This window comes from Tiliqua scincoides, chromosome 3 (assembly GCF_035046505.1).
Source record: "Tiliqua scincoides isolate rTilSci1 chromosome 3, rTilSci1.hap2, whole genome shotgun sequence".
Classification (NCBI taxonomy): Eukaryota; Metazoa; Chordata; class Lepidosauria; order Squamata; family Scincidae; genus Tiliqua; species Tiliqua scincoides.
The window spans coordinates 222,101,703-222,121,645 of NC_089823.1; positions in this window are offsets into that span (position 1 = coordinate 222,101,703).

Here is a 19,943-nt window from a genome sequence, read left to right on the forward strand (position 1 = left end):
CACAGCAGTTGCTTTTTAACAGAACCAGTTCCAAGTTGTTAAATAGTAATAAAGTGTAGTAATGGATGCTGTCTAGGGAGTTTTGTAAAATGACAAAGAAATCTAGAAACAGGAACGTAACTCAAGAACAATTAAAGAATAGGTAAATTTCAGAATATATACATTAGTATACAACAGGTGTGGCCAATTCGCAGCTTGCAAGCTTCCTGTGACCCTTTCACACATCACATGCGGCTCGCAGAAATATGTTGGCTGAGCTCCTTCTTGCATCACAATTAATTTTAAAAAGACAAAGAAAAATTTTCAAGCTTTATCATTATTTACAGGGTATAAATTGAGAGCCCAACGGATTAAAACATAAGTTTAATATTCATGGTGAGTAAATATAGTTAAGAATTTAAATGCTTCTTAAATATTGTGGTTCTCAAACATCTCTCTTGAGGCTCTCAAACATCTTAAGTTTATTAAATGTGGCTCTCATGTTAAGCAGGTTAGGCCACCTCTGGTATATAAAATTAAAGAGGTTCAGAAATCCCAGTATGTATTTTATACAGCACACATACAAATTCAGGGGACAATCCAGACCCTTGTCATATCTACTCCTTTTCCCATCTGCAAATCTCTGCCTTTCATCAACCATATCTCTCTCATTTGGCAGTCCTTCTACATGTATAAGGACTACAAGTACAAAATGATTCTACACACTCAATGAAAGGATCTACTTTGGGCCCAGACTTTCCTCTTTTACAACTGAACTTTTCAATACAACTTTTCAATATGTTTTTGCCCTCAATAATTGGAGGCAAATTCTATCTTCGTACTTTATTTGTGTCACCTAGCTCCATTCCATGTATAAAATGCTGAGTGGAAAAGAGGAAAAATGATACAGTTTATAAATACATATATTTTCTAGTGATTGCTATTTGATAAGGCAATATTTTATCACAAACTAGAAGCGATAAATCTCACTTATTTTTAAAAATGATGGAGAACAGAACAAAATAAATAAATTACAATCCGTCAATGCTTGCAACAGAATTCTAGAATATTAGGGATGCAATTACTGAGAACTAGAATGTATTATGGAGCATTTGTGACTGGTGGAAGGAGTAAAAGATTTTATTTTTTGTTTTAAATAATCAAACAAAGATAGAACACAGATTTCTTCTTTACTTTCTCAGGAATTACAAGAAATATTGATTTGGGGATTGACCATGCAGCAGTATATTCAATGCCTATGTGTTCCTTCCAAAGCAGGTCCAACTTTCAAAACATGCATTAAAAACATACCTTACAGCTCCTTGGTTTCCTCCATGTATCACTGTGATAGTCGTGTTAGAATGATGGTTAATTACTTTGCCGACCCCAACTATATACTGATCTCTTATCAGTTTATTGTATGTTATCTAGGTTATCAGTAGGTGACACACCTATGCACAGAGGTAGATTGTGAGCTCCCTTTGCACTGTTGCCATAGATATTGCAGCGAGGGAATGGCTAGTTAATGATAATTTTCTGCTACAAATCAGTCATGCCACACTTAACAAGAATCACGGCAGGTTTGGTGAAGTATCATTTCTTCAACTGCCACCCTGGACTGCTCTACCTTTTCCACTGGACTTCTGCTTTTCTTTATCAGTCTTCCTCCCCCCCTCCCTTCTTTAATTAGTCTCCCTCCCCCCTCCCCTCCATATGTATCAATGAAAGTTACATACAGGTTAAAAAGAGGTATTGAAACAGTGCTCAGTGGGACAAAGAAGAAATGCTTTTCCTTTGGATTAGACCAGACTCAATTGCTTCAACTGAAAATAAGTTGAGGGGAGGGGGCTGTGGCACTTGGATGAAATCTGTCCCCCTGCACATTTTTGCTGCAAGGCTTGGAGGTAGTGACATGCAGTGGTATACTGTAGTGATATGTTTTGAAGCTAAGGAACTCATCATGATACCCTCTAGAGTAGCCATTTTCAACCACTGTGCCATGGCACACTGGTGTGCTGCGACTAGTCTGCAGGAGTGCCGCAGAAGTTTGAGGGACAGTCATATCTTAGTAGAACCCAGTGGCATCGCTAAGTGGGAGCGGGGGGGGTGCGGGCTGCACCGGGTGACATGCCCTGGGGGGGTGATGTGCTAAAATCGTTAGGAGCTACCATGTCATGCCATACACAGTTGGATGCAGAATGGCCAGCAGAACAAAACGCAAAAACCCCATTGAGATCGCTCCTTTCCTTCAAAAGTTATGGCCAGAAAAACAGAAGGAAAAATGCATGGAGCTGTATGAAAAGTGAAAGTGAGCCATATCACGCGTTTACTTGCAAATAGGCAAACTTACCTTAGTCCATCGGAGAGGGCAGGCTGAGAGGAATCCAACGACACCTAAACGGTCCCGATGCAGTAAATGTAGCCCCCAAAAAACACCTGAGAAGGAGGTCCCTATTCAGCCCTATGGAAAGCAAGCAAAACCACGTGGCCGCATTTATTTGTGAGTAGGCGCACTTGCCTTAGTCCGTTGGAAAGGGCAGGCTAAGAGGACTCCAAGGACGTCAGAATGGTCCTGATCCAATGAGTGCAGTCCCCACAAATACCCGAGGAGGAGGTCCCTCCACCCCAGCTGCGAGTGTATGGAGCCCTATGGGAAGTGAAGCAGCCTCACATAGCATTTACTCATGAATAGGCAGATGAGCCTTGGCTGATGGTCAGATCAGGCAAATGGGAATGTGAGGACACCAGAATGGTCCCAATCCCATGGGATTGGAGTGCAACAAAAGCCCCAGAAGGCAGCCTCCCCCCCCCCACTAGAAAGGACCAACAAAGAGGCTTGAACTGGTAAGGAGAATGTTTCCTATTTTGCACATGCAGTTCCCCTCACAGCCCAATCCTACCCACACTTTCCTGGGAGTAAGCCCAACTGACTCTAATGGGACTTACTTCTGAGTAGACAGGCATAGGATTGGGCTCTCAGACTTATAAAGCCAGGTGGGTCTTGATATGCTTGAAATAGAAGGACTTTAAACTGGGCACTGGGGAGTGCTGAAGATCTCATTGATTCTTTGGGGGGGAAGACTACAGAGAAAACTCACTTGGTGGAACAGGGCTGGCTCCCCCTTATTTAATTATTTCTTTCATTTTAATTTAACTATTTATATTTATTTATTTTAATTTGCTTAACGATGTCACTTCTGGCCATGACATCACTTCCGGTGGGTACTGGACAGATTGTCGTTCTAAAAAGTGGGTCCAGGTGCTAAAAGTAGGAGAACTGCTGCAATAAGGTGTTAGTAAGTTGACACGGGTGTGTGTGTGTGACCCTACAAGTTTTCAAAATCACTAAAATCGGAGTTTGGAGAAATAATACCATCATGTTATATATCAATTAATGCGTCATTTCATGCAGAATTCAATGAAACAAACCACATTGAAATATCTGTGTTCTATAAAAAGGTACTGCCAAAAAAACAGTGGGGGCGGGCGATGGTACATCACCACTCCCACCACCTGGGGTGATGCCCCGCCCACTGTATGGGGTGACGCGCAGGCCTCCCGCACCTGGTGACACAAATCCTAGTGACGCCACTGGTAGAACTAATGGGAATATGAGCCCCCCACCAGCAGCATGGTGTGCCTTGTCAATTGTCAAAAAACTGATGGTGTGCCTTGACAATTTTAATGCCTTGTCAGTGTGCCACAATATGAAAAAGGTTGAAAATAGCTGCTCTATAGTCATTCTCCACTCACTAAGGCATTTTTAGGAGGCCTCCTGATAGTGTCCTAGTGGAGCATGTCTTTGAGTATATTTTAGTGGAGCATGTCTGGGGTGAGGGGAATCATGACCAGTTCATACCTGGGAACCCTGATTGGACATAGGCTTAAAGAAATAAGCTTAGAATAGGTAGTGTGCAAGAGAGTTGGCCTAGAGCATCAAAGATGCCTTATGGATGACCTATACTCTCTCACTGCATGTATGCATGACTGCAATGAGGCTCAAAACAGCTGCTCATATCAGCTAGATGTGCTAAGAATATTCCTCATTCATGAGTATACTATTAATCTAAGCCTTACCAGGTATTTTCAGGGTTTCTGATCACCAAAGATAGTTGCATAGAAACAGGGCCTGCGTTGCTTAGCAGTTCCTGTTGCTTAATTCTCTCTTCTAATCATTTTCCTTGACTGGAAACATCACAACCATCTCTCAGGAACCAACTGTGGAGATAGAAACATGGCATCACGATTTCCAATAAGGGCAGCCAAAGCACTTCCCTAAAATGAACTTAGTTCCATGGAATTCATTCTCTTTCCTTCCCTTTCCATCTCTGTCTTTGAAATGTTGGTACATCAGGTTTTATTTTGAAACTGTAGATGAAAGTCTAGAACTATTTTCTCAGATCACTTTGGCGCATACACAAGGATGGTGCGAGAGGTCAGTTAGATCAGACACTGGTTAAGAGCATATCTCATCAGAGGGCCCATATCACCAATATCCCTAAATCCTAAATACCAGAGCCATAGTACAACAACAGTGCAATATCAGGGGCTGCACCTGCATTGCACACGGGGATTTCGGTAAGATTGGGCTGCCTGGTGGAGCCTATTTATCCATGTTAGTTCCGTTCCATGACTCAGTGCTATTAACAAAAAACGTGTTGTGCTAGAGTTACGCAAATACACTGCAGGACACTTCCAGCTGGAAGGAAACTAAGGCAGCTGTTATCAATCCCCTCCTCTTTGCTCCATACTCAGCCTTCCCCATTGCCAGCTTCTTTCACATGGGATGCTTATCTTTTAAGAGTCCAGCCCTATGCACTTCTACTCAGAAGTAAGCCCCATTCCAGTCAATGGTGCTTACTCCCAGGAAAGTGTGGAGAGGATTGTAGGCTATATATCATGCTTTGCTTGGTGGGAAGGCTTGCTTGTGTCAGTGATAGCCTACACCATGGGGGGGGGGGGTTGCTTGTGTTGGTGATTGGAAGTCGTGCCCTAATGAATGGAAGTCTTGCCCTAATGAAGAGAATAATAAGGAACATAAACTGTGGCAAAAGAAATGTAAGAAGGTGATAGGGGAGGCCAAGCGAGACTATGAGGAACGCATGGCCAGCAACATTAAGGGGAATAATAAAAGCTTCTTCAAATATGTTAGAAGCAGGAAACCTGCCAGAGAAGTGGTTGGCCCTCTGGATGGTGAGGGAGGGAAAGGGGAGATAAAAGGAGACTTAGAGATGGCAGAGAAATTAAATGAGTTCTTTGCATCTGTCTTCACGGCAGAAGACCTCGGGCAGATACCGCTGCCCGAACGGCCCCTCCTGACCGAGGAGTTAAGTCAGATAGAGGTTAAAAGAGAAGATGTTTCAGACCTCATTGATAAATTAAAGATCAATAAGTCACCGGGCCCTGATGGCATACACCCAAGGGTTATTAAGGAACTGAAGAATGAAGTTGCAGATCTCTTGACTAAGGTATGCAACTTGTCCCTCAAAACGGCCACGGTGCCAGAAGATTGGAGGATAGCAAATGTCACGCCTATTTTTAAAAAGGGAAAGAGGGGGGACCCGGGAAACTATAGGCCGGTCAGCCTAACATCCATACCGGGTAAGATGGTGGAATGCCTCATCAAAGATAGGATCTCAAAGCACATAGACGAACAGGGCTTGCTGAGGGAGAGTCAGCATGGCTTCTGTAAGGGTAAGTCTTGCCTCACCAACCTTATAGAATTCTTTGAAAAGGTCAACAGGCATGTGGATGCGGGAGAACCCGTGGACATTATATATCTGGACTTTCAGAAGGCGTTTGACATGGTCCCTCACCAAAGGCTACTGAAAAAACTCCACAGTCAGGGAATTAGAGGACAGGTCCTCTCGTGGATTGAGAACTGGTTGGAGGCCAGGAAGCAGAGAGTGGGTGTCAATGGGCAATTTTCACAATGGAGAGAGGTGAAAAGCGGTGTGCCCCAAGGATCTGTCCTGGGACCAGTGCTTTTCAACCTCTTCATAAATGACCTGGAGACAGGGTTGAGCAGTGAAGTGGCTAAGTTTGCAGACGACACCAAACTTTTCCGAGTGGTAAAGACCAGAAGTGATTGTGAGGAGCTCCAGAAGGATCTCTCCAGACTGGCAGAATGGGCAGCAAAATGGCAGATACGCTTCAATGTCAGTAAGTGTAAAGTCATGCACATTGGGGCAAAAAATCAAAACTTTAGATATAGGCTGATGGGTTCTGAGCTGTCTGTGACAGCTCAGGAGAGAGATCTTGGGGTGGTGGTGGACAGGTCGATGAAAGTGTCGACCCAATGTGCGGCGGCAGTGAAGAAGGCCAATTCTATGCTTGGGATCATTAGGAAGGGTATTGAGAACAAAACGGTTAGTATTATAATGCTGTTGTACAAATCGATGGTAAGGCCACACCTGGAGTATTGTGTCCAGTTCTGGTCGCCGCATCTCAAAAAAGACATAGTGGAAATGGAAAAGGTGCAAAAGAGAGCGACTAAGATGATTACGGGGCTGGGGCACCTTCCTTATGAGGAAAGGCTACGGCATTTGGGCCTCTTCAGCCTAGAAAAGAGACGCTTGAGGGGGGACATGATTGAGACATACAAAATTATGCAGGGGATGGACAGAGTGGATAGGGAGATGCTCTTTACACTCTCACATAATACCAGAACCAGGGGACATCCACTAAAATTGAGTGTTGGGCGGGTTAGGACAGACAAAAGAAAATATTTCTTTACTCAGCGCGTGGTCGGTCTGTGGAACTCCTTGCCACAGGATGTGGTGCTGGCGTCTAGCCTAGATGCCTTTAAAAGGGGATTGGACGAGTTTCTGGAGGAAAAATCCATTATGGGGTACAAGCAATGATGTGTATGCGCAACCTCCTGATTTTAGGAATGGGTTAAGTCAGAATGCCAGATGTAGGGGAGAGCACCAGGATGAGGTCTCTTGTTATCTGGTGTGCTCCCTGGGGCATTTGGTGGGCCACTGTGAGATACAGGAAGCTGGACTAGATGGGCCTATGGCCTGATCCAGTGGGGCTGTTCTTATGATTTATGTTCTTATGTGATTGCCTGCGCTATCTCAATGGGGGAGATTTGGCAAACACTCCCTGGGTTTTTTAAAGCAATCCCCTCTATTGCTACCACACCTGCCCCTGTGTGAGTGAGTGAGTGAGTGAGAGAGAGAGCAAGCAAGCCAGCCAGCCAGCCAGCGCTCCACCTTGCTGCACGTGTTCTGGCTACAGAGATTTTTGGGCCCCCCTTCCCCTCTTCAGCCTTTTTGCTGGCTCAGGAGCTCCAGGAATGTTACTGTTCCTTTGCAAGGAGAACCTTTTCCAGGGCTATTTCCCTGCCTGGGTGAGGTGGAGCCTTTTTGGAGTGTTTTGGGCTGCCTGGAAATGGAGCGAGATGCCAGTGCAGGGCAAAGGTGTGTGTGACTTCCCCCACCCCTTTGAATTGAGACAAATCTGGCTGCACCTGTAAACACATAAATTTACATAGCAACTGATCATTCAAACCACTCATGTTTGTGGAACATGTAATGAAAGTGAAATGAGTTTAAAGCTGGCATAGGATAGCAGGCTGGCTTTGGGATAATTTTGGCCATGCAAAAGGACAGTGAAATGTGAATGCGTAATGAATATCTGCATCCATATGGCCAAAATGGTGTTTACTAAATCCAGCTTTGAGGGGCAAAATGAACATGTTGAAAATGGATGCTTTTGCCTAGAAATGGTGAGATGCAAGACATCTGCAATTCTGTTTCTCTAAAAAAAAAATTTTGGGGGGGGGACTGCAGTAAACCCCTCCCAAAAGATTCATTTGGAGTAATGTAATGAAACTTTGATTGGACAACTGCCACTTAACAAGAGGCCAAGCGTGGGTGTTTGTTAATAACTTTTTCATATCTCTGCCTTTGGAGTTTTTAGATGACACTGTTCAGACTCCAACAACTGTTCAGACTAAATAAATCTGATCTCTGATGTTTCCAAGAGCTGCCGGACCAAACAATTTGACTGTGAACAAGTTGCCGAAGAGTAAAGGTTGTGATCAGACTTGTTTGGTCAGACATATTCAGCCCTTTCTATTTCTATCTCTTCTCTCAACTTGTTGTTGTTCCAAGCAAGGCTCTTAAAATAGCTGCTGGAACCTTGATGCAGGATAGGACTGCAACAGCAACTTCTTGAGGAAAGGTAACAGAGTCTGCAATCCTAAACACCTCAGTTTGTATCCAAGGAAAGTTAATTTGGACTGAGCCCCATTGCAATTAATGGGAATTAAGGGCCCAATATTATCCAACTTTCAAGTGCTAAAACAGCTGCAGTGGAACCCAGAAGTAAGTGAACAAAAAATCCCTTATTTGAGGAGGCCTCCATAACTATTGTATTGTATTGGCAACCTTCAGTCTCGAAAGACTATGGTATCGCGCTCTGAAAGGTGGTTCTGGCACAGCGTCTAGTGTGGCTGAAAAGGCCAATCCGGGAGTGACAATCCCTTCCACACCGGGAGCAAGTGCAGTCTGTCCCTGGTCTGTCTCCCTGGCTATGGGCCTTCCTTCTTTGACTCTTAGCCTCAGACTGTTGGCAAAGTGTCTCTTCAAACTGGGAAAGGCCATGCTGCACAGCCTGCCTCCAAGCGGGCCGCTCAGAGGCCAGGGTTTCCCACTTGTTGAGGTCCCTCCCTAAGGCCTTCAGATCCCTCTTGCAGATGTCCTCGTATCGCAGCTGTGGTCTACCTGTAGGGCGCTTTCCTTGCACGAGTTCTCCATAGAGGAGATCCTTTGGGATCCGGCCATCATCCATTCTCACGACATGACCAAGCCAACGCAGGCGTCTCTGTTTCAGCAGTGAATACATGCTAGGGATTCCAGCACGTTCCAGGACTGTGTTGTTTGGAACTTTGTCCTGCCAGGTGATGCCGAGGATGCGTCGGAGGCAGCGCATGTGGAAAGCGCTCAGTTTCCTCTCCTGTTGTGAGTGAAGAGTCCATGACTCGCTGCAGTACAGAAGTGTACTCAGGACGCAAGCTCTGTAGACCTGGATCTTGGTATGTTCCGTCAGCTTCTTGTTGGACCAGACTCTCTTTGTGTGTCTGGAAAACATGGTAGCTGCTTTACCGATGCGCTTGTTTAGCTCGGTACCGAGAGAAAGAAAGAAAGCCCCAAGATAGAGTCTCTTGGAGACATCCAAGATCAAAGCACTGGCACCAGCTCGACCTGATCCTCACCAGACGCTCCAGCCTTCCCAGCATCAAGTTCACACGCAGTTATCATGGTGCTGCCTGCGACACTGACCACTCCCTGGTGTGCAGCAGAGTGAAACTGCAAACAAAGCGACTGTATCACACGAAAAAGGAAGGAAGACCTCGCATTGATACCAGCAAGACCCGGGATCAGAGAAAAGTGGAGGAATTTGCACAAGCGCTTGAGGAATCTCTTCCAGGCCCGGCCAACGCAAACGCATCCAACAGATGGGAACATTTCAAGAATACCGTTTACAACACTGCCTTGTCCATATTTGGCAAGAAGACCAACAAGGCGGCAGACTGGTTTGAAGCCCACTCTGAGGAGTTGACACCAGTCATTGAGGAAAAGAGGAGAGCTCAAGCAGCATACAAGGCCTGTCCCAGTGAGCGCAACCTGCAGGTCCTCCGAACGGCTCGCAGCAAAGTCCAACAGACTGCCAGGAGATGTGCTAACGACTACTGGCTCCAGCTCTGTTCCGAGATACAGATAGCAGCTGACACGGGCAACATCAAGGGGATGTATGATGGTATCAAGCAGGCCCTAGGTCCAACACAGAGGAAAATTTCCCCTCTGAAGTCTGCCACAGGCGAGGTCATCCAGGATCGGGCGCAGCAGATGGAACGCTGGGTGCAGCACTACTCTGAGCTATATTCCAGAGAAAATGTAGTCACCGAAGAAGCACTGAACAACATTGAGTGCCTGCCTGTGCTGGAAGAGCTTGACAGTGAACCAACCCTAGAAGAACTTCACGTGGCCCTGGACTCCCTTACCTTTGGCAAGGCACCTGGAAAAGACAGCATCCCTGCTGAAGTCCTAAAATGCTGCAAAGAGATCATCGTCACTGAGCTGCATGAAATCCTCTGTCTCTGCTGGAGAGAAGGTGGAGTACCTCAAGACATAAGGGATGCAAACATCATCACGCTGTACAAGAACAAAGGTGACAGGGGTGACTGCAACAACTACCGCGGCATCTCTCTCCTTAGCGTTGTAGGAAAGTTGTTTGCCCGAGTTGTACTAAAGAAGCTCCAGGTACTTGCAGAGAGCGTCTATCCAGAATCGCAGTGTGGATTCCGAGCCAACAGGTCCACCACTGATATGGTATTCTCCCTTAGACAACTGCAGGAGAAATGCAGGGAACAACGACAGCCACTCTTTATAGCCTTCATAGATCTCACAAAGGCTTTCGACCTGGTCAGCAGAGACGGCCTTTTCAAGATTCTCCCCAAGATTGGATGTCCACCCAGGCTCCTCAGCATCATCAGATCTTTCCACAAGGACGTGAAGGGCACTGTTGTCTTCGATGGCTCCACATCAGACCCTTTTGACATCCGAAGCGGAGTGAAGCAGGGCAATGTTCTTGCACCAACCTTGTTTGGGATTTTCTTCGCTGTCCTGCTGAAGCAGGCCTTTGGAACTGCAACAGAAGGCATCTATCTCCGGACCAGATCAGACGGAAAGCTCTTCAACCTCTCCAGACTGAGAGCAAAATCCAAAGTCCAGCTGAAATGTCTGCGTGACTTCCTCTTTGCTGACGATGCAGCTGTCACTACCCACTCTGCCAAAGATCTCCAGCAGCTCATGGATCGTTTTAGCAAGGCTGCCAAGATTTTGGACTGACAATCAGCCTGAAGAAAACACAGGTCATGGTTCAGGATGTGGACTCACCTCCCTGCAGTACAATCTCTGAGCATGAACTTGAGGTTGTCCATGACTTTGTGTACCTTGGCTCAACAATCTCCGACACTCTTTCACTCCATAACTACCCTCCCTCAATTGGATGCAGCACATACCCCACTGGCACAGCTACACCAGGGGTGGAATGTTGGATAGGATTTGGCTCTACGTTAGTTTATGATGAACTGGTCTCATTGATTTCACTAGTGCTCTCAGCAGCTAAGAGGTTCGAGAAACAGTGCTGCTTGAAAGGGCAGCCCATGTGATAATTGGGATCTCCCAGCACCTTGGTAGCAACTCCTTCTCACACCTGATGCCAGATGCGAGGGAGGACACCAGGATGCAGGTCTCTTGTTGTCTTGTGTGCTCCCTGGGGCATCTGGTGGGCCACTGTGAGATACAGGAGGCTGGACTAGGTGGGCTTTTAACTGGATCTTATGTTCCTATGTACCTCTCTTGTACCTTTCCCTGTAGCGTTCCTTGCCTTCTGAGGCCTCCTTCTAGCTATCTATTGAACATTTGAAGGGATTTGGGGCATGTGGGCAAAATGCTATGTAAATACTGAATGCCAACTTTTTAAAAAAGCAAAACCATAAAATAATAGTATTGGAAGGGACCTACAAGATCATCAAGTACCTTTCAATGCAGGGACCTACAAGATCATCTTGCCAATGCAGGCTCCACAGCTACAATATCCCTGATCCAGCCCCTGCTTATAAAATGCCAATGTTGGAGAGTCTGTCCTCTTCTGAAGCAGACTGTTCCACTGCTGAACAGTTGATACCAACAGGAACTTTTTTCCTAGCATTTAATCAAAATTCCCTTGTTGTAATGTAAACCCATTTGTCTGGGTCCTAGAGCAGGCAAGAACAAATTAGTTCCATGTGGCAGCCCCTCTGATATTTATAGACAGTAATCATGTCACCTATCAAATCATCTCTTCTCCAAACTAAACATGCCCAGCTCCTTCAATTTGTTCTCATAGGACATGGTCCCCAACCCTCACTATCCTAGACATCCTCCTCTGGATCTGCACACATTTGTCAATATCCCTCTTAAACTACACTGCCCAGAACTCAACACAATAGCCAGGTGAGACTTGACCAAATCACAACACAGTGGTACCCTTACTTTTTGCAAACAAGACTTCTGTTGATTCAGCCTAGAATCAAGTTTGCTTTCTTTGTTCCCGTATCATGGTGCTAGCTCATGTTTAGCTCGTCACCTACTAAAACTCCCAGATCTTTTGCACATGGTCTATGACAGTGTTCCGCAAACTGTGGATTGGGACCCACCACTGGGTCCTGATTTTTGATGGGTCACAGTGGCATCACTAGGGTTTGCATCACCTGGTGCGGGACGCCAGTACGTCACCCCCATGCAGTGGGCAGGGCAACACCCCAGGTGGTGGGCATGGTAATGTGACATCACTCCGCCCCCACTGGTTTTTTGGCTGTACCTTTTGATAGAAGAAAGATAGAACACATTCTGCATGAAATTACACATTGATTGATATGCTGGTATTATTAGTTATTATTAACATGGTTGTTGGTTATTATTAACACGCCGGTATTATTCCTTCAAACTGTGATTTTAGTGATTTTGGTCACTACTGGTGTCACACACACACACCCCACTTACTAACACCTTATTGCAGCAATTCGCAAACTTTTAGCACTGGGACCCACTTTTTAGAAAGACAGTCTGTCCAAGAGCCACCAGAAGTGAAGTCATGGTGGAAGTGACATCATCAGGCAAATTAAAATAAATAAGTATAAATAATTAAAGTAAAACAAATAATTAAAAAAGCAGAAGCCAGACCTGGTCCACAAAGTGAATTTCTTCTGTAGCCTACCTGCAATAACACGCCCCCTCCAAAACCAGTAAGGTTTTCAGCCCTACTCAGTGCCCAGTTCAATTTAACAACTTCTGTTTAAACCAGATCATTGTCAGGATCCACCTGGCTTTGCAAGTCTCAAAAAAAGTTCACCTTATCAGCTGAAGCCTCTGTTTTGATCCTTTTTAGTGGGGGGGGGGGCTGCCTTCTGGAGTATTTGTTGAGCTCCAGTCCAATCAGATCAGGACCATTCTGGTGGCTTCACATTCCCCTTTGCCTGTCCTGACCACCAGCCAAGGCACGTTTGCTTACTTGTGAGTAAAGTCGACCTTCTGGCTTAGTTTTGCTTTCCATAGGGCTCAATACATTCATCTGATTGGAGGGAGGGACTAACTTCTCAGGTGTTTTGGGGGACTGCATTCATTGGATCAGGACCATTCTGGTGTCTTTGGGTTCCTATCAGCCTGCCCTTTCCAACAGACTAAGGTAAGTTTGCCTAATTGCGAGTAAACGAGTGATATGGCTCACTTTCACTTTACATAGAGATGCATGCATTTTTTGTTCTCTGGTGTTTTGGCCATAACTTTTGATAGAAAGGAGATAATTCACTCTGGTTTTTTTCCATTGCATTCTGCCCTAAATTCTGTCTCCAATGGTATATAATATGATGGGGTTACTCCTAACTACTGTGATTTTAGTGTATCACCCCCCTGTGCATGTCACCCGGTGCGGACCACACCCCCGCACCCCACTAGTGATGCCACTGATGGGTCGCAAAACTGACAAGCTGATAGCTGACAAGGAAAATGTATTGAGCCCTATGGAAGCCAAAATGGAGCAGAACATGCACATTTACTCATGAGTAGGTGACCTTGCCTTGGTCCACAACAAAAGGGAATGTAAGGCCACCAGAATGGTCCAGATACTATGAACATGGAGCTCAACAACACTTCAGAGGCAGTTCCCCCTTCCCACAATAGTAAAAAGAATTAAAACAGAGGCTTGAGCGGCTGGTAAAGTGAAACTTTTTTTAAAGTCTCATAAAGTTAGGTGTGTCCCAACAGAGTGTCATTTTGAAAAGTGGGTCTCAGTGCTAAATAGTTTGGGAACCACTGTTCTATGACATAACTCAATCACTTGGTGGAAGTGATTCTTCTTCTACAGAAGTATTTCAATCACATGTGAGGGGGCACTTTGGACAAAGCCATCTCATGTGATTACCAAAACTGCAAAGCACACTGGGAATGGGAATGGGCCGTGCTTGTTTACAGTCCCCATCACATGTGTGGGTGAAGCTGGTTAGGCAAGTATTGATGCATCTGTCTTCAACTCAGTGGAATACCGAGCTGTTAAGCAGTCTAATCTTGTGTTTACTCAGATGTGAGTCCCACTGGTTTCAATGGGGCTTGCTCCCAAGTAAGAGTGCTTAGGCTTCCACCCTGAGTGAGTGCTTTAGATAAGAGTGCTTTAGATAAGCAACTCTAAGATCAAACAGTGAAGGTTTGTGCACCCTAATCAGATATTTTGTGTCTGCCTGCTGCTGCTGCTGGACTTCTGAAACTCAGACCACTGCAGGAAGCACAGCTTTCCAGGACTCCTATGTGCTTGTACATCCTGAAATGGCTCCTGTGCGAATCATATTTGGCACACCGTCGACCAAAAGGACAATTTAGCATTGGGCACCAGCCTGAAATGGAAACCTGCCACTTGACCTTTATTCTTGGCCATGTCCCTAAAGCCTAGAAATATGATAATAATAATGTTTGAATCGGGCTGCTTCCTTCAGCTGAACAACTCTGGTTGCTAGGAGGCTAATCCTGTCTTCGGTGGAAAGGTCAGCGTTGAAGTTTGGCACTACGAAATGGCAGGCTTTGCCGCCAATGAGCAGCTGAGATAAATGAGGCAAAGAATTCCAAGAAATATGATCTGATCTTTACAGATTTTTGCTGCATATTAACCTATTTGGATGGCCGACTTCCTGATCGCATTTGCCCTTTCTTCAACCGTGGTCGCTTCTTCTCTTTTCTTAACACAGTCTTTAAAATGGCAGCCCTCTTCAATCAATCACTTACCACCTGCTCTTTTTGTGTGAAGCCGTTTATGGAGTTCCACCACGTAAGTTTCTTCAGAATCCCAGGAAAATAACAGACACACAGTTCAAGTAATTTTGTTTAACGGTTTAGATTGTAAACAAGTATTTAGAGTGAAACCTACCAGAATTATTTTTTCTACATACATACATACATATGAAGCTGTGGTACTGCATACCAGTGAACAATTTAGCCCAGTAATGTTTATTATGACCAGTAGTGGCTCTTTGGGGTTCCAGTGGCTATTTTCTGTCACCCATTTTCTGAAATTCTTACTGGAGATGCTAGAGCAGTGTTTTTCAAACTGTGGGTCGGGACTCACCAGGTGGGTCACGAGCCAATTTCAGGTGGGTCCCCATTCATTTCAATATTTTATTTTTAATATATTAGACTTAATGCAACATGGTATGTGACTGCATTTGGGGAAATGTTACAGATCTGTACTTTTAACAGGCTACTATGTATATGCTTTTAACAATGATGGTCACTCCTGGGTAACTGTGGGTAGGATTGCATTTAGGATTGTTAAAAATTTTCCTGCTTCGTGATGTCACTTCCGATCATGACATCACTTCAGGTGGGTCCTGACAGATTCTCATTCTAAAAAGTGGGTCGTGGTGCTAAATATGTGAGAACCACTGTGCTAGAGATTAAGCCAGGGTCCTTCTGTACACAAAGCTGATGTTCTACCTCTGAGCTATGGCCCTTCTCTAGGTACTCATTTAGCCTGCAAGAACAATTAACGAATGCCGTCTTCTAGCTCTCTTCAAATTTTGCCCATTAAATACTAAATATTTCTAACAGCCAAATCCTACCCAAATCACTAAACCAGCCATTTTCAACCACTGTGCCATGGCACACTGGTGTGCCGCGAATGGTCCCCAGGTGTGCAGCGGGAATTTAAGAGAGGGTCATTTATCAATAGGACCATTGGGGGATGTGAGCCGCCATTGACAGCACAGTGTGCCTTGTCAATTGTCAAAAAGCTGGTGGTGTGCCTTGACCATTTTAGTGCCTTGCTAGTGTGCCACGAGATGAAAAAGGTTGAAAATCACTGCACTAAGCGAAGATATAGCTGTGATGGCACAGCTTTAGCTGCATTCTGCAGGGAATTTTTGGCTGCTGGAGGTCTCATCTGAGTAAGGGGACATTTGTCCCCTTGCCCCAGGATAAGCCCCAGCAGCTGCTGTAGGGCATGTCAGACCTATGCCATCTCAATCACTGGCAAGTCCACACTGACCCAGGAAGGCAGATCAGGCCTCAGAATTGGCTCAGGATTCAGCGTACACCACTGCCACCGATCCTGCATTCTTCCTGGCCTGATCTGCCCTCCTCCTTGCCTCATCGCTGCCTGTTTTCACCCACCCCTTCTCCTGTTCCACCCTACTCCACCCCCTTCAACCCCCTCTCCACCTCTCTTCAAACCCCTGCATGGGCTTAGCTGCTCTGGCAGGAGTCCATAGGCCGGCTGGCTCATGGGAGGCTGCTGTGGTCTCCCCACAAACAGGGCTGCATTAAGCATTGGCGGAAGCTGCTTTGCAACAGTAACGAAGCTGCCTCCGTGTTATGCCTACCGTGCACAGTCCTAGTTATGCCAGAAGGGGAGGGGGATAGCAACTGTTACCCTGCACATGCCTGATCTTGTCTGATCTTGGAAGCTAAGCAGGGTCAGGCCTGGTTAGTACTTGGATGGGAGACTGGGAGACTGCCTGGGAATACCGGGTGCTGTAGGCTTATACCATAGTCTTTTGAGACTGAAGGTTGCCAACCATTTTATGTTAAACTTTATGCATCTTTTTTAAAAATTCAACTTAAAAATATGGCGAGATTCCTCAAGGCCCATTCTTGAGGAAACAGAATGAGATGAGCCCCCCTGAATTCAACTGAAGACCTCATTCCTGGTGAAAATGAAATTGGAAGAGCAATCATGTGGATGAACTGAAATTTATATTATCTGTCGCCTCAAGAGAGGATCGGAGAGTAGGAAAATGGGTTCACACCTTCCCTTTTATCTCTTTGGGAGGGAATTCTTCTCTGCAAGACACCTCCCCAATAGACTCCAGATCTTTGCTCAGAGGGGCTGTTGCTCTTTTTAGTTATGAGCATGTTTGCTTAAAGGGAAAAAAAGGAAGGGGTAAAAAACAACAGTGCTGTGGCATTTCCTTTGCACCCCCAATCAATGTGAACACAATTTCCCCTTAATTCATGGCTTGGTAAGAAAGGAACTGTGTGTTTTCTCCTATTGAAGCCCTCTTGCTATAATATTGGCAGACATCAAGATGTAATTAGGTGCCCTCTTGCTTGAGGACAGTGGTAAGAAAAAAGTGTCACTAGAGATCATAAAAACATGAGATCAGAAACACTCTGACTGATCCTTATCATTTCAATTCTTCTCTAGGCTTGGAGACTTTTCCTTTTTACCAAAATAGAAGTATGTGTGGGTGAAGGAGAAAGATAAAAGAGGAGCAGCGGAGAAGCAGGGAAGGGAAAGGAGAAAAGGTAGGTGAACTCTTAAGACAAAGAGGAAGGTACTAAAGGTGTGGCTCCCAGGGAAAAAAGCAAAAGGCCTGGTGCTGAGAGAATGAACTTGAAATTTCTTCTGACACCTGGTTTAAAAGCTGCTAACTAAAGGAAAAAAAAGGAAAGTGTAAAAGGCAAAGATTTCCCATCTGACAGAGGCTGAGAAATATCAGTTGTTTCTGCACTAGAGATTGTTTCTGGAATTTTCTTTATCAGAACTGGATTATACATGAGGCTGATTGAGTAGGTTGCCCTGTGGCAATGGCTTGGCGGGAGGGCACCCACCACTTGCCCACTTCTGCCACTCCTCCTCCTCACTTCCTGCATTCAAAGACTGTCTTAACACTCTAGGCCCCCCCTAACTCTACTCTCTCCACACTTCCTCCTGCTCCATCCATCTCTTTGTTTATGAACCCAAGGAATGGGAGCAGAAGGAATGGAAGTGGCAGATGGTGAGTGGGTGGATCAGGGGAAGGGGCATTCAACCCAGGGAGACGCCATGCGGGGGAGAGTGGAGTAACATGCCACCTTGAACACCAAGAGATTCTGGGCTGACCCCGGACATCATTTGTTGACAGAAAGGCCATGCAGGATCCAGATGACGACATTGTTCTCCCAACTTTTCAAAGCACTGATTTGTGGGGATCTTTCTTACTCGGATTGCAACTGGCCTGGAAAAGCACTGCTGAACTGAAAAGCACTGCTGAACTGGCAAGTGGAATGATCTGTGAAGAAATTGGTGATGGGCTCTTTATACCCCCTCTCTCTGCTTTGCCATGCCATGATGCAATATTTTCTTTCATAACTAATACTGTAGGTGGGTGGATGAGTGAGTTATATCCCCCCCCTTTGCACTGAAGCACAAATACACAAATATATCTATATATTTTTTTTTTTTTAATTCTGATGCAGCACAACAGAGCTAAGAACAAAATAATCAAACAGTGGGATTTTGCTCCATAAAAAGCGTAGTTGAGGGAACATTTGATGACTTTTATTACTTGAGGAAAGGAGAATTCAAAAGCTGATTTGTAAGACCCTTTCTCCATCAGGCAGTATGAAAAACCTCCTTTTTTCCTTCTTTCTTTTTATGCCTCCACACTTACAAAGCTCAGATTAATGCCTGATCTGTGAGTATAAGCACCTTGGGTAGAACGGGCCTGAGAACAAGGGGGGCAAAACCCCATTAAGGGGGCAAAAACCCTATATTGTCCAAAAACAAAATAAATTTGTGTACTTCAATCTCAACCTATCCAGGGCTGAGTTTCCATTACAGCTTTACAGCCCAATCCTGAGCTGACCGGAGCTGCAGGACCCACAAAGCTCCACAAAGGGCTCCTGCCGGATCCAGCGCCTCCCTCGCTACCGCGGGAGGCTCCTTGGGAGAAGGGGACATTCGTCCCCTTCCCCCAAGTAAGGGAAGCAGTCCCGCAATGGGACTACTCACTTTAGCGGCGACTCTTTGGTCACAACTAATGTGAAGGCACTTGTGTAGGGTGCGCAACCCTGCCCAAGCGTCCTGGATCCTGTGGAGCTCACAGCTCCACAGATCCGCCTCTCCCCTGCCCCCTGACGCACCTCCCCCATGCCCCAGTCATGCTTCCCCCCTCCCCGAAACACTTCCCCCACGCCCCTGGACACGCCCCCATTTCCCGTTCCGCTGCCTGGCGGTCGCAGACACCGCCGAGCCGTGGAATGCATGCGCCCGCCACGCACTGGCTCAATGCTGGCTGGCGCTGAACCAGCTCTGGCGGGAGCCTGGCAGTAAGACCCGCAAATGTGCCTTACGGCACGTTTGTGACTGTGGTCTGCGCCTTGGAGGCGCGGCGCGGACCACAGGATTGGGCTCTTAATCCACTCTCAGTGCACTTCTATTCCCCCAATGAATTCTGGAGACTAGAGTTTGTTAAGGGTAGCTCTAAGAGCTCTCAGATTCCTTTACAGTTTCCCCAGAATGCATTGGGGACATAGAAGTGCACTGAAAGTGGATTGAAGTTGTAGGGGAAATGCCGCCCAGGTCTATTTCATAAGCACCAACATGTACTGGTACTGTTCAAACATGGGAAAGTGAAACACAAACGTCAGAGCAGAACTACTAGGCACCAGTTGTAGGTCACTTCACAGAATTCCTAGGCCCCCAGTAGCAAACCCCACTCCTAGTCTAGTGTGTGTCTTGAACACAGGGCATTGGATCACGTTTACCTGTGTTTTGACATTGTTGAGAGGTGAACTAACAGTACGGAGTACAAATATAAGTCTGGAGCACAGAATAGAAATGAAAAAAGAGAAAAAAACTGGAAAATTTTTAAAAAAACAACCACCAGACACCTGGACTTTGTCATCATCATCACAATGAAGGAGATATTGAAAGTCATGCCTTGGATGCCTGGACACTATTAGAAGAAAAAAATGAGGACTTTGCTGAGGAATTGCAGTAGCACTACTCAGACGAAGGATGTCAGACAGTGGTGGGAATGAGAGAAGGCCCTCTCACACAAGTTTGTATGAGAGAGTATAGTCTTTCAGACAGCCTAGGTCAGGGTGGCCCAACTTTGAACCACCAGATGACCGCATGACCCTTGCATAACCCCTGGCTGGGGC